Source organism: Protopterus annectens, chromosome 3.part1, assembly GCF_019279795.1.
Source record: "Protopterus annectens isolate FY-2018-M chromosome 3.part1, PAN1.0, whole genome shotgun sequence".
NCBI classification, from domain to species: domain Eukaryota; kingdom Metazoa; phylum Chordata; order Ceratodontiformes; family Protopteridae; genus Protopterus; species Protopterus annectens.
In genome coordinates this window covers 1,828,401,865-1,828,415,242 of record NC_056732.1, presented here as the reverse complement: position 1 = coordinate 1,828,415,242, position 13,378 = coordinate 1,828,401,865, and the positions used below count along the sequence as shown (strand labels likewise).

Sequence of the window (13,378 nt, the reverse complement as noted above, 5' to 3'; positions counted from 1 at the left end):
TGCTTTCATAAAATGAATACAATGTGTTCCTTCTAGTTTCTCTGGTACAACAGAAAATCTTATGGTTTGCCCTCTAATTTTACCATTTTTGAAACATTTGTTCTTGAGCAATCTCACAGTCAGTCAGCCTTTTATTCATTTTGACCTCTGTTTTTTGAGGTTTTATCAGCTCATCTGAATATCTGTTTAAAACTTCTTCCATTTTTTCCAGCCTTTTGTTATTTGAGTTCATATACTCCTTCACCATTTCATTTATTTTAATCAGCCCTGAGCACATTTGGCTTATTTTTCTTATAGATTACTGAAGAAGTCATGTTTGGCAACAAATCTGGAGCTTGAACTGATTTTTCCTGAACTGCTACAAGATTCTTTACAGCCAGTGTTTTCTCCTCACCTTTGTGATTGCTTTTCTTCTAGATTCTTTGAATTTCTTCTTTGCTGTTATCAAGGCAGTGTACTTTCTATTCAGTGACAAGAAATTTGTCCAGAAAGACAAATTTACTGGCTCTCTTCTCTGTTTTTACATTGGGAGACCAAAATTTAACCTGTACCATCTTGGAAGTCCATCTGTAATTAGTTCTTGGGATAATGTTTAATCTTTTGTTTTTTTTTTCTTTACAGGAATCCCTGTGGAAGAAGACTGACACCAAGGTGGGATGTCTGACTGGCCTAATGGTTTCTTGCCTCAGTATCTTCTGGAGTGTCTCCCAGAACTAGACAAGATGGTTCTCCCATGCCTGTATTAGAAACTAGAACAGCCGAATAGGATGTGGCTGGTCCCCAGTTCATGGTAGCCGAAAGGACTAAACCAGAGGAAGCCAGAGAGGTGAGTGAGTGGTCTTAGGAACAACCAATAGCCGCTACAGGTTCATCCACCATTGGCTGAGTCATAGTCTGAGCCTATGGTGACAGCAAGGGTCTATGGCAAGTGCTTTTTCTCTTGGAATGTTGGAAGTAGATCCGGCAGAACCAGAGTAACTATCCATGCTGTAGCCATGGAGGAGATGCCAAAAGCAATAAGCTTTGCTGGAATGAGCCATTGGTAGGTAAGTTGTCACCTAGTGTGCACAAGCAGCACACTTACACTCACATTTCTTATCCCAGCTCCTTCACACTTCGTATCACAGCCCCTTCACAAAGTGAAACCACAAGCAGTACTCAAACTCCCTGTCATAGATTGGTACTAGGCTATCGGCCCTAGGGCCTACAGAAGCCTAGCCATAACAATTCCCTGGCTATTTCTTCCCACATTATTTACTTCCCTGGACCCCTGTCTAGCAGGGCAAATAACGTGATCCCCGGGGTGAATTTTCTTTCTCCCATCCAATCGTCAACGTTCCGTTTGAAGACGGCCAAGATGGCGCTCTGCTTGACATGTATGGGCAGTCTATTCTAGAGTCTGGGCAGTCTCTGGGTCAGGAACCTATCCCTCCAGCATGTTTTGTTTATTGTGATGACAAGGTTTAGATCCCTGGAGCGTGTGGCTCTGCGGTATTGGGATTTCTTTAAGTGTAGCATGTCCAACAGCTCTGAGTTTGACATGGCCTTGTATGTTAAGCAGAGATCGCCTCTTGAGTAGACGATATGCGACAGAGTATAGCAGGAGTTTTTTAAGGTGGTCAGCATACGGCATCTGCTTTAGGCCTGTGATTCTTTTAGTGAAGTACTTCTGCGGCCTTTCCAGTTATTACAGATGTCCTGAGAGGTACATACCAAATGAGGCGTTGTAGTCTATAATGGGGATAATGAGGGATGAATACAGTGGGACAATGACCTCCTTTTTTCTGGATGAAAAGCCCTTAGTGATGTGGTGTGCCACATAGAAGGATTTCCTGACTGTTGTGGCGATGTGGTTACTGAAGGTGAGACCACTGTCCACCTGTGTCCCTAAGTCTCTTATCACACTTTCGATGTTTAGTGTACTGCCACCTATGTGGTAATTCATGGGTACATGTTTTTTCCCAAAGGGGATAACTATACATTTCTTGGCATTGAGCTTGAGCCCATGGCTCTGGCACCAAGCATCTGTTTCTGGAAGTCCCTTTTGTAGAGTATCCACATCATTTGGGGATTCAATAATGGCTGCCAGTTTGCAGTCATCTGCAAACTTTGTTAGCCAGAGTCCCTTACTGTTGGTCTGTACTTCAGAGAAGTAGATGCCAAACAAGAGCGGTCCCAGGACTGAACCCTGAGGTACTCCACTTGTCACTTGCCTGCAGGTGGATTTAGAGTCGGCTACGTTTACAGTGTGGGTTCTGTCAGTAAGCTAGTTGGCAACCCATCAAGTGACATAGAGATTAATGCCCAGCTTAGTAAGTTTATCTATGATTCCAGAGTGGGGGATGGTATCAAAGGCCTTGGCGAGGTCCAGACAGGCTGTGTGGACTGCCTTACCCTTATCCACGGCTCTGGAGACTGATTCGAAGTCGTCAATCAGGTTCAGGAGACAAGATCGGCCCTTCACGAACCCAAACTGGGTGGGGTCCAGTGTTTGAAGGTTGCCAATATCTTTGTTTATAAGTTCCATGATAATACGTTCCATGGCCTTGCAGATCAGGCTCGTCAGACTGATGGGGCAGTAGTTCCCCAAGGTGGATCCCCCCTTGTGGAGTGGGATAACTGTAGCTGTGCGCCACTCAGTGGGCATGAAGCCTGAGGTGAGGGTATGATTAAACATGACACTTAGGTGAGGTGCCAGTTCATCTTGTAGTTCATGTAGTACACAGCCCAGGATGTCATCTGGTCCCATGGATGCTGTATTCTTAGCTTTGGAGAGTGCGTTTTTTACCTGTGTGGCCATTACCAGAATATGGCAATCTTCCGGTATTGAGATGGGCCATTCAGGGGGTGAAAGGGGGGTGAAGTTTGCACTGAATCGATCTGTCAGGATATTGGCAATATCCTTGGATGAGTATATTTAATGCCATTCTGCTGTAGCGCAGAGCAGATCTGAGCATTGCCATTTTGATTCATGACACAGTTATAGAATGCTTTGTGGTTGTCTTTGGAATCTTCGGCAATTTTATTTTTGTAACTAGCTTTGGAGGATTTTACGAGGGATCTCAGCTTCTTACTAAGGCTGGTAAGGGAATTTTTTGCATCGTGGGATTTTCCCCTTTTCTGCAACAGTTTCTTCCTTTTGTTGTAAAGTTTGTTTATGGCAGGGGACCACCAGATTGGCTTCTTTTTTTGGAGGAGAGCATCTTGGTTCTATTTGGGATAGCACGATTCATGCATGAGTGGATGTGCTCATACAGTGCCTTAGTGTAGGACTCAGCAGTCGAACTTTCAGTTCCCGTCTGCATGGGTGTCATGAAGTTTGTCACTTCTGACTTGAGTAGCATGAAGTTGGCTTTGGAGACGTTTTTTACGGAGGTTTCCTTACTGGGGAGTGGGGGTGGGATGTGCATGTTTAGGGTGATTAGCTTATGGTCTGACCTGACCAACGAGGGGGTGACCATAGGTGTGGAGCATCGATTTCCCATGTTGGTAATTACCAGGTCAAGGATATTGGAGCCCCTGGTGGGACTATGGATTAGTTGATCCACGGCGTTGGAATTTATGAATTCCAAGAAACATTGGGCAAAGGTGTTGGTACACAAGTAGTTTTCCCAGTTAATGGCAAGGTAGTTGAAATCACCCAGTATTAGGGTGTTTGGTTGAATCTTAATATTTTCCAGTATGTTTAGAAAGGTGTAGTGAGAATCCTGGGGCATGGTGGGGGATCTGTAGCAAGCTACAATTTGGACTGCAATCTTACCTAGTGTTAGTTGCACCTGGAGAATTTCAGATGCATTGTGTTGGGCAACTAGCTTGGTGGTGTGAATATCCTTGGTGAATATGGACACTCCTCCACCTTTAGTGTTTCGATCCTGGTTTGGTGGCCGAAAAGTGTGGTAAGAGTTGTAGCCTGGTATTGCAGGAGTGCTCTCTGCAGCCTTGAACCAGGTCTCAGTTACTGCACAGATATCTATGTTCTCCATTGTTAGGAGTGCCTCGAGAGTGTGCATTTTGAGGTTTAGACTTCTAGCATTGAGTAGCATTACCTTCAGATTTTGCATGCTTGTACCTGTTACGGTGGTGGTTTTGTCCTTTGAACTTTGCCTAAAAAAGCACTTCTTTTAACAAGTTAAATATTCTAACAAGAAAAAAAAAATGGTACGTAGGTTACCACAAAGCGAATATAAGCAATACGCTATAAAAAACACACTTCTGCCCATCCCTAAAGTAACACAAGCAGTAAATAACACAGGTGGGTAAAAGTAGTGGTTCCTGATAGGAATCATCCGATATTGATAAATAATATGATGTTTCTTAAAAGGAAATACTATGTTTTGTCAGAAAATACAATTAAATAATATTTTCTTAAAAGGGTAACAATTTCTATGTGAAGGGCTTCCTCAATTGAGACTTATTTGGAAGAAATAAAGAACTTGGCCAACTGCAGCTGCTATGAAGCCCCAGAGTTGTTGTTCTTGAGCTGGTAAGACAGTACTGAATAGCTCTTCACTTTGACTGCTGATTTTCTTCCATGTGGCTATCCAATCAGCAGTCGGACCACAGATGTGAGAAAGCCATAGCTTTGTGAAGCTGTCCAGTTGTTGTTTCCTGGGCAGGAAAACAATACTTCTAGCCTACAGGTTACTGCAGCAGTGGGAATGATGAACATACAGTGTACATGGCAATAGTAAAAAAAAATCATATTAATAAAACAAGAGTAATAAGTTCTACATATCTAATGAAATATAAAAATAGTTACATTTTTAAACCAAAGAAAACATGCATTGCCTGAAACCTGCATTTACATCTGAAGGGACAAAAGAAATGACTTTGAATAGAATCTGTTCAGCTTAACGTCTATTTAAAAAATAGAAAAAGAAAAAAGAAGTCAGATTTTTGCATGCAAGCATAGGTAACTCGGGTACCACCTAAAAAGAATGTCTTTATTAGGACAGGACAGATCGGTTGTTGTGTTTCTTTTACCAAACTCAATCATAGTCTGAAGAGAGACATCATGGAGCTCTCTGAACGTGTCTCAGGCTGGTATGAGCCTAGCATTAAGCAGCATTTCACCTTCTCTAAGGACGATTCTATAATATGAACAGGAGATGACTGACTTTAACAAAAGTGGCTTAGTTTCTGGTGTCATTCTAAGGTGGTGCAATATTTGTCAGCATGGAAGGAGATGGTCAACAGACCGAGCTGTTTGGTAGAGATGGTCTGCACCTCTCCCCTCTAGGCTTTTTAGTATTAGTTAAAACATTGTCCTTTCCCATAGTGCCTTTTCTAGGCAATGCCAAATTGAAAGTACTTTTGACATAGCAAATGAAAACCTAGAAACTCTAAAAGTATTACTGCTCAAGTCTAAACAAAAAACTCCACTCCCTACAAGCTCTCCTCACCCTAGAGAATGCTGACATCTGTGTGGTCACTGAGACATGGTCTAAACCTGGACAGAGCACACTGGTAGTGCAAAACTATAACGCCTTCCACACATTTAGACCAGCTACTCTAAGGACAAGCACTAAAGGTGGAGGAGTCTATATTTACATCAAAAATAAATATATCTCCATGCTGATCAAACAGGACAATGTACTTGAGCTTCTCCATGTTCATATCACTATAGGAAAAATCCCATATGACTTCCTTGCAAGCTACAGGTTCCCCTCTCTGATCTAAGAAGCCCACAGCACATATTTAAGCTTACTGGATACACTCCCCATCCAACCCAATACTATATTTATGGGCGACTTTAATTACCCCGCTATTAACTGGGCATCATATACAACACCCAGGTACAGAGATTTCTGTATTTTGTAAATACAAACTCCCTGGATCAGAATGCCAATATACTTATAAGGGACACAAACATAGTGTGTTGGATCCTTATTAATATGAAAGAGTGCTGCACACCCCCTAGTTTAATGTCCTTCAGGTAAGGTCATACCACATTATCCTTTTGAAGTAAAAATAAAACCCAGAACCCTAGAATGTTCAGGAAATACTCTAAGGCTAACTTCCTACTATTAAGTGATAACCTGGCAAAATTCCAAGTCCCCATAAACCCCTGAAAACACTGTTGCTTATGTGGAACTGTTCACAGAAACCCTGTACAAGCATGTTAATAGCTACACAGAGGCAGCTGTACCCACCGGGAAGAAGTTCATAGGTAGGTATTAGGCTATCTGCCTGAAGGCATTTATAAGCCTAGCCAAAATGTGTTGGCTTTCGCTGCCCCCTTAGATTAGTTTCCTGTGCCTCTGTCCAGCAGAGCCACTGAAGTGATCCCTGGGGTAAACTTTCTGTTTCCCATCTACTCGTCAAGGTTTCTTCTGAAGAGTGTTAGCGAGGAGCTCTGCATAATGTAGATTGGAATCTTGTTCCAAAGCATGGGAAGTCTCTGGGACAGGAATCTCTCCCTCCAGCACATCCTATTTATTGTTGTGGTGAGGTTTAGATCCCTAAAGCATGTGGCTTGATGGGATAAGATTTTCTTTAGGTGGAGCATGTCCATCAGTTCTGGTTGGACATGGCCTTGTATGTCAGGCAGAGATCACCTCTGAGTAGGCGGTATGCAACAGAGTACAGCTGTACTTTCTTCAGTCGAGTTGCATAGGGCATCTGTTTGAGGCCAGTGATCCTCATGGTGAGGTACTTCTGTGGTCTTTCCAGCTGTTGCAGGTGTCTTGTAAGATACATCCCAAATGGGGCATTGTACTCTATGATGGGTCTGATGAGTGATAAGTAGAGGGGCACAATGACCTCTTTTGATCTGGATGCAAACCCTTTTGTGATAAGGTGGGCCACGTAGAAGGATTTTCTAACCACTTTGGCAATGAGATTATCAAAGGAGAGATTACTATCTAATTGGGTCCCCAGATCCCTTATTACGTCTTCCGTATTTAGGGGACTACCACCTATGTGGTAATTTGTGGATACTTTGTTTTTTCCAAAAGGGATGACTATGCACTTTTTGGCATTTAGCTTGAGGCCACGATTTTGACACCAGGTATCCGTCTCAGTGAGACCCTTTTGGAGGATGTCTGTGTCAGCCGGAGAGTCAATTATAGCCCCTAGTTTGTAGTCGTCTGTGAACCTGGTCAGCCATAGTCGTCCTGTGATTGCCTGTTCCTCTGAGAAGTATATGCTGAACAGGAGGGGTCCCAGGACTGAGCCCTGGGGAACGCCACTTGTGACTGGTTTAGAGTCAGACCTAGCTCTCGCAACTCTTACCATGTGGGTTCTGTCCGTGAGCCAGTTGGAAACCCATCTTGTGACGTAGGGGTTTATGTTCAGGCTGGTGAGGTTGTATATAATACCAGAATGGGGAATGGTGTCGAAGGCCTTTGCGAGGTCTAGGTAGGCTGTGTGTACCACCATTCCCTCATCTGTAGCCTTGGTAACTGTCTCAAAGATGTCCACCAGGTTTAGGAGGCATGATCTGCCCTGAACAAAGCTGAACTGTGTAGGGTCCAGTGTTTGGAGGTTCCCAATGTCTCTGTTAATGAGTTCCATGATGATGCGCTCCATAGCCTTGCAGACCAAGCTAGTCAGGCTTATAGGGCGATAGTTCCCAGGGTCTGTTGTGGCTCCACCTTTGTGGAGCGGAATAACCATTGCTGTGCGCTACTCTATGGGTACGTAACCTGTAGAAAGGCAGAGTTTGAACAGTGTGTTTAGGCGAGGGGTTAATTCATCTTTGAGCTTGTGTATGACGCAGCCTGGGACATTGTCCGGTCCCCATTGATGCTGTGTTTTTGGTTTTAGAGAGGGCTGTTTTAACCTGAGTGTCTGTGATTTCAGGGTCTCTACATTCTTCTGGTATTTTTATGGGCCCTTTTGGGGGTGAGAGGGAGGTGGAGTTTGCGCTGAACCTGTCTGCCAGGATGTTGGCAATATTGGTCGGTTCAGTGTATTTCGTACCATTCTGCACTAACTCCGAGCAGATCTGAGCATTGCCACTTAGATTCTTGACATAGCTAAAGAATGCCTTGTGGTTATCTTTAGAGTCCTTGGCAATTTTTCTTTCAAAACTCTCCTTGGATGATTTTATGAGGGACCGTAGTTTCTTGCTAATACTCATCAGGGATGTCTTCCTTTATTGGGATTTTACTCTTTTCTGTACTAGTTTCCTCCTTCTATTGTATAGCTTGTTTATGGAAGGAGTCCACCAGACTGGTTTCCTTTTCTTGGAGGAGTGAGTCTTGTTTTTTCTTGGGATAGCACGATCCATGCATTCTTGTAGGTGCCTGTAGAATGTATTAGTAAAGGATTCTGCAGCTTGGACAATGTTATCCTTTAGCATGGGGGCTTTGAAACTTTCCACCTCGGTCTTAAGTAATGTGAAGTTTGCTTTTGAAAAGTTTTTCATGGTGGTTTCCTTGTCTGGGGGTGGGGGTGGAATGTGGATATCCAAAGTGATTTGTTTATGGTCAGATCTAACCAGCGAGGGGTTGACCTCCGATGTGGAGCACCGGTCACCCATGTTGGTGATGACCAGGTCCAATATGTTGTCACCTCTGGTGGGAGTGTTGACCAGTTGATCCAGGGCATTTGAGTTTATAAATTCTAGGGAACGTTGGGCAAGGGAGTTAGTACTTGAGTAGTTCTCCCAGTTAATGTTTGGGTAATTGAAATCACCCAATATTAGGGTGTTTGGTAGGACCTTTATATTTCCCAGTGTTTCCAGAAATGCGGAATGGGGTCCTGGGACATGGTGGGCGATCTGTAGCAAGCTACAATTTGAATTGCAGTTTTTCCCGTTGTTAGTTGCATGTGGATGATCTCTGAAGCATCGTGCTGTGCCACTAACCTGGAGGTGTGGGTATCCTTGATGAATATGGATACGCCCCCACCTTTTGTATTTCAGTCCGAGTTCTGTGGCTGAAATGTATGGTACGAGTTGTAGCCTGGTAGTGCTGGGGTGCTCTCTGGAGCCTTAAACCAGGTTTCTGTTACTGCACATATATAGATTTTCTCCATACTGAGGAATGGCTAGTGTGTGTGCATTTTGAGGTTTAGACTTCTGGCTTTGAGTAGCACTACCCTCAGTTTTTTGTTACTTGTACTATTTATGGCGGTGGGTTTGTCTTTTGAGCCTTGCCTAAAAAAGGCACTATGGGGGTGGCAAGAGCCTTGGCCAGTATTCGAAAGCCTAAGGGTGACAGGTGCAAGCCGTCTCTAGCCAAGCAGCGTGGCTTGTTGAGCATGTCATCCCAGGTGGACAGATATTGGATATCCTTTATATGACACCAGAAACTTAGCCAATTGTTGAAATTGATAATTTTTTTTCTTTATACTGTGGTATCATTCTTGGTGAGGGCAGGATGCTACTTATGGTCAGGGTCATACCGGCCTGGGCTACAAGATCAGAGAGCTCTTCCATGTCTCTTTTCATGTAGTCCAGCGAGGTACAGCTCAGGTCATTCACACCAGCATGGACAATGACAGAGTCATATTTGTACTTTTTCTGGAGTGACCAGAGTGCTTGTGTTATGTGGCAGATCCTGGCACCAGACAGGCAGCTAACAGTAACCTTCTCCTTATTCAGCCTAGTGAGTGGGACATCAGTGTGCCTGACTATAGAGTCACCTATTACAAGTACTGGGAGGGTGGCCTAATGGTTAAGGTGTTTGCCTTATAAACACAAGGTGCAGGGTTTCAGTCTCACAAGGGATAATTCGCTAGGCTTAAAATGGCTCACAAGGGCAGTTAGCTTAGTACTAACCTATGATATGATATGATAAGCATGTTGGGTATGTTATTTTGCCTTAAGGGCTGTGATTGCATGGCACACTGGTTTTGTGAAGTATGTGTTTCATGATTTGTGTTAGGGGGTGGAGGATGCTTGGATGTCTGCTTTGAAGGTCTCTTTTGCTTTTGCAGATTTTTATTTAGAGCCTCCGAGTATGTTTTTGTGTATTTATGTGTGTTTTTTGCCAGTGCTGGTTTAAAGGGTCTATGTGAGACTGGTGGTGTGATGCAAGTATTTCCCTTCTCCTCTTGACTGTCTGATCCAGCCTTGGGTTGAGAGAGCTTAGCCTCCAGTTTGGCTGTATAATTGCATCTCTCACATGTATTATTGTTTGGTGGTAGGAGGAGAGGGTTGTCTGTGTACATGAGGCAGTTGTAACATTGCCTCAAAATGCCCAGATTCACCAGTTGGCCTGGAGAGTATGCCTGAAACTGCCCTTTGGACATGCCTGAATAGGTACAGTGAACTGTTTTACTGAATGGCTGGTAAGATTGAATAGAGAGCCTTGTCCTTCTGTACAGTATAGAAGGGTCTAGTGCTAGGGTTTATAAGTGCTTGCTATGAGGAAGTTAATTGTATTGTTGTTTTGATGCTATACAAGCTCTGAATCTTGCTATTGGAGCTCTAAATACCTGTTCTAACTCTCACATGTGAAGCTATCTCTTGATGCATTGGTCTCTAAGATGATTGTAAATGTAACAAAGATTTAGTACATGTTTGGTTTGCAGATTGTAAGGTCCTTTCGCAATGTGTGGGTATGCATTACAAGCCTCGGCTCAGGGTGGCTGCTACTGGGACTGAGGGTAAGCATTTGGCTCTCGGTTAGTTTGACACGCCTGGTCTTTGTCTGTACAACAAGGATTTTAGATGCTCCTCCTACAATCTGATGTTGTTCTGTGGAATCCTTGAGACAGTCTCTAAATGTTGGAACACAAAGTCTTTAGAATGCCTACTGTTTTGGAGTTTTGCAGGTCCAGCCGGGGTGAGGGCAGGAAATTGGTCTACTAAGGTGTATTTATCCTCCTTATGATTCCAGGTAGATCTAGATCCAATGTGGTTCCCAGTCTAGGGTAGCTCTTTCCGGTAGGCAGGAACAGGGAGCATGGGAGCCTGCACAGGCTTCGCAACAGGCAGGGGTCAGTCCTTTCTAAAGCAGACCGCCAAACTCATTCCTTCTTTTTCAACTGCCAGAGTTGGCACCTTTGGCAGCACCTTAGAATAGAAGGCTGACACTTGCAGGAGAAATGTTGCTTTAATTACCAAGGACAGATTTTTATTGACACTACACCTCCTTGCCCAGAGGTTTTGCCTCTACCGCCTGCTCCTAAAGCATGCCAGACGCCTCCTCCTCCTCTGTTAACAGAGGCTCACAAATCACTGTCAATCCAAATCTAGTCATTCAGCTCTCTGAAATGCCAGAAGTGGCTCTAGGATTTTATTCTCTTGCCAAGTGGGCCAAAGAATTTTAATTTTTGGATCCTCATTCCTTATTTATTCCGTCCTCAATTGGAGACTGGACATTCCCAAGTTCAAAATGTTGCTGCAGCAGCTTTTTTGATTGCTGGATGAAGATCATTTAGCTTATCCTTACCTCTCCAGGAGGCTTACGTTGCAGTTCCTACTCAGTGATAGCAAAGAAAGCATTCAAATGTTCTGGGGACATTCAATTATGGCTTACTGCCTGCGCCCAGAGGCTGTTCTATAAAATGCCTTCTTCACGATTTGCCCTTCTGGCTCCAGTGTGATAGCTTTCTTCAGACTTCTGTGGAGATCAGATCTATCTTTCTCTGGACGACTGCCCTACCTGGCTCAAGGAAGTTGGAGCTTCTTCACATTTTGAATATGTGATAGCAGTGCTAAGATGCCTAGAATATGTGACGTATCAAAAGGAATGTCTAGTACCCTCTCAAGACATGATGCAAAGTCCAGTCTACTGAAAACTCAGCAGACATGTGGCTTTTTAACCCGACAAACTTCCCCATGCTAAACTACTTCTTTCAACTATCGGACATCAGTCCGGCTGACTGCAAGGACACAGCTTCAAGCCTTCATGTTCACTGTGATTTATTCTGGTGTTTCCCAATGCCAAAGGTTGAGGATCACCTTATGGTGGGCTTCCCAATGGACAACTGCATGCTGGTGATCTTCACACTGTCATTCAGATAACACCTGCATTCAGACAGAATTTTTGTTTGTGATTCAGGAACAAGGCCTAAACAAGGACCAAATGTGACCGCAAAAGGCAAGTCAGATTGGCTGACAGATGCCTCAGACAAAGCTTCTCAAGCTATCTAAGCATGGAGTGGATACAAAAATCAGACAAAACAACATAACACATCTACATATCAACATGAATCTAACAGTGGCCTGTCGAAAGGAGCCTTTCACATATTCAAGGAATTAGCAGCTTTTGAGGTGTTGATTCTAACACCGTTTCAAACTGTCATGTGGTACATCAATGCTGGGAACGCATTCTTATAACACAAGCAGGCATTTGATGATTTTGTGCCTCTATGCACTCAGAGCACAGCTTTATCTTTCACTGCCAGTTTCTGCAGCTCACACAGCTCCCCAAGCAGATTGACAGAGTAGACTGGGTGATTAAGTATCACCTGTTCCTTGGCTCCACTGTTACCATGCATTTCAGAAATTGACTCCCCAGTGAAATTGGATCAGACTCTATTCTGTTCGCTTCTCAGTGTCAAACCATCAGTCTCCAAAGTTTCATTAAGCTCCCACACTCCCACAGCTTGGAGAGTGGATGCCTTTCTTGGAATTGGAGCAATTTCATGTGTATGCCCACTTTCCCTCTCCTCCTCCCAAAGGTGGTACTGGAAGGTCAGACCTCTGCCTCTCCTCCCAATTTTTACTCCTCTAGATTGGCTCTCGATTCAACTGGTGGCCCATTACTATACAGCACGGAAAGCTCCATGGCTTTTGCTCGATTCCACACTTTTTGTCACAGGAGGACAGCCATTGTCAATGTCAAGCTGCCTCCCACACACCCACAAGCCTGGCATATTTATTTTTGAAGCACGGGCCTCTTCTTCTTCTCAACCTTTGAGGGTTATGAAGAAGTTTGAAGTTAATGTACAAGGAAAGTGTACGCAAGTGTTTGGTGATAATTTATTTTTGAGCAGCAATAGATTTTGATGTTTTTGAGCCTAATTTGTGTGAAAGATTTCATTATTCTACTGAGTTACTAGATGCTGGTTTGTCTTTCTCTTCCTTTAAAGTTCATGCAAATATCTTTTCAGCATCACATTTCAAAGTTTATCCTCTCTTGTTTGCAAATCCTTTGCTCACGCAATCTTTTTCTCATGCTGATTCGCGACCCCCCATGTTAAGAGCTCCCCTTCCTGCAACCTTTTTCAAGGGCAAAGGAGAAAAGACCCCACGAACCTTGAGCCTGCAGCTTTCCCTCAGTTTTGTGTTGGCCAAACTCACTGCACAACAAGTGTATTATTTACTGGCCATTAAGTGGGTTTTTATGTTTGGCTGCTTTTGTTGGCCATTACCTTTCTGAATTACCATTCTGATTTTCAGTTTATTATGGCATCCTTTATTTACTGCCTTTTTTCTATGCTGGATTTAAACCAGACTATTCATTAAATTCCTTTTTAT

At 43.6% G+C, this 13,378-nt stretch overlaps 1 protein-coding gene across 1 annotated transcript in view; it reads right to left on the bottom strand.

Moving 5' to 3' along the window:
• The window catches only part of LOC122798719 (zinc finger protein 260-like), a 170,734-nt gene that overhangs the window by 87,339 nt on the left and 70,017 nt on the right, over window positions 1-13,378 (bottom strand).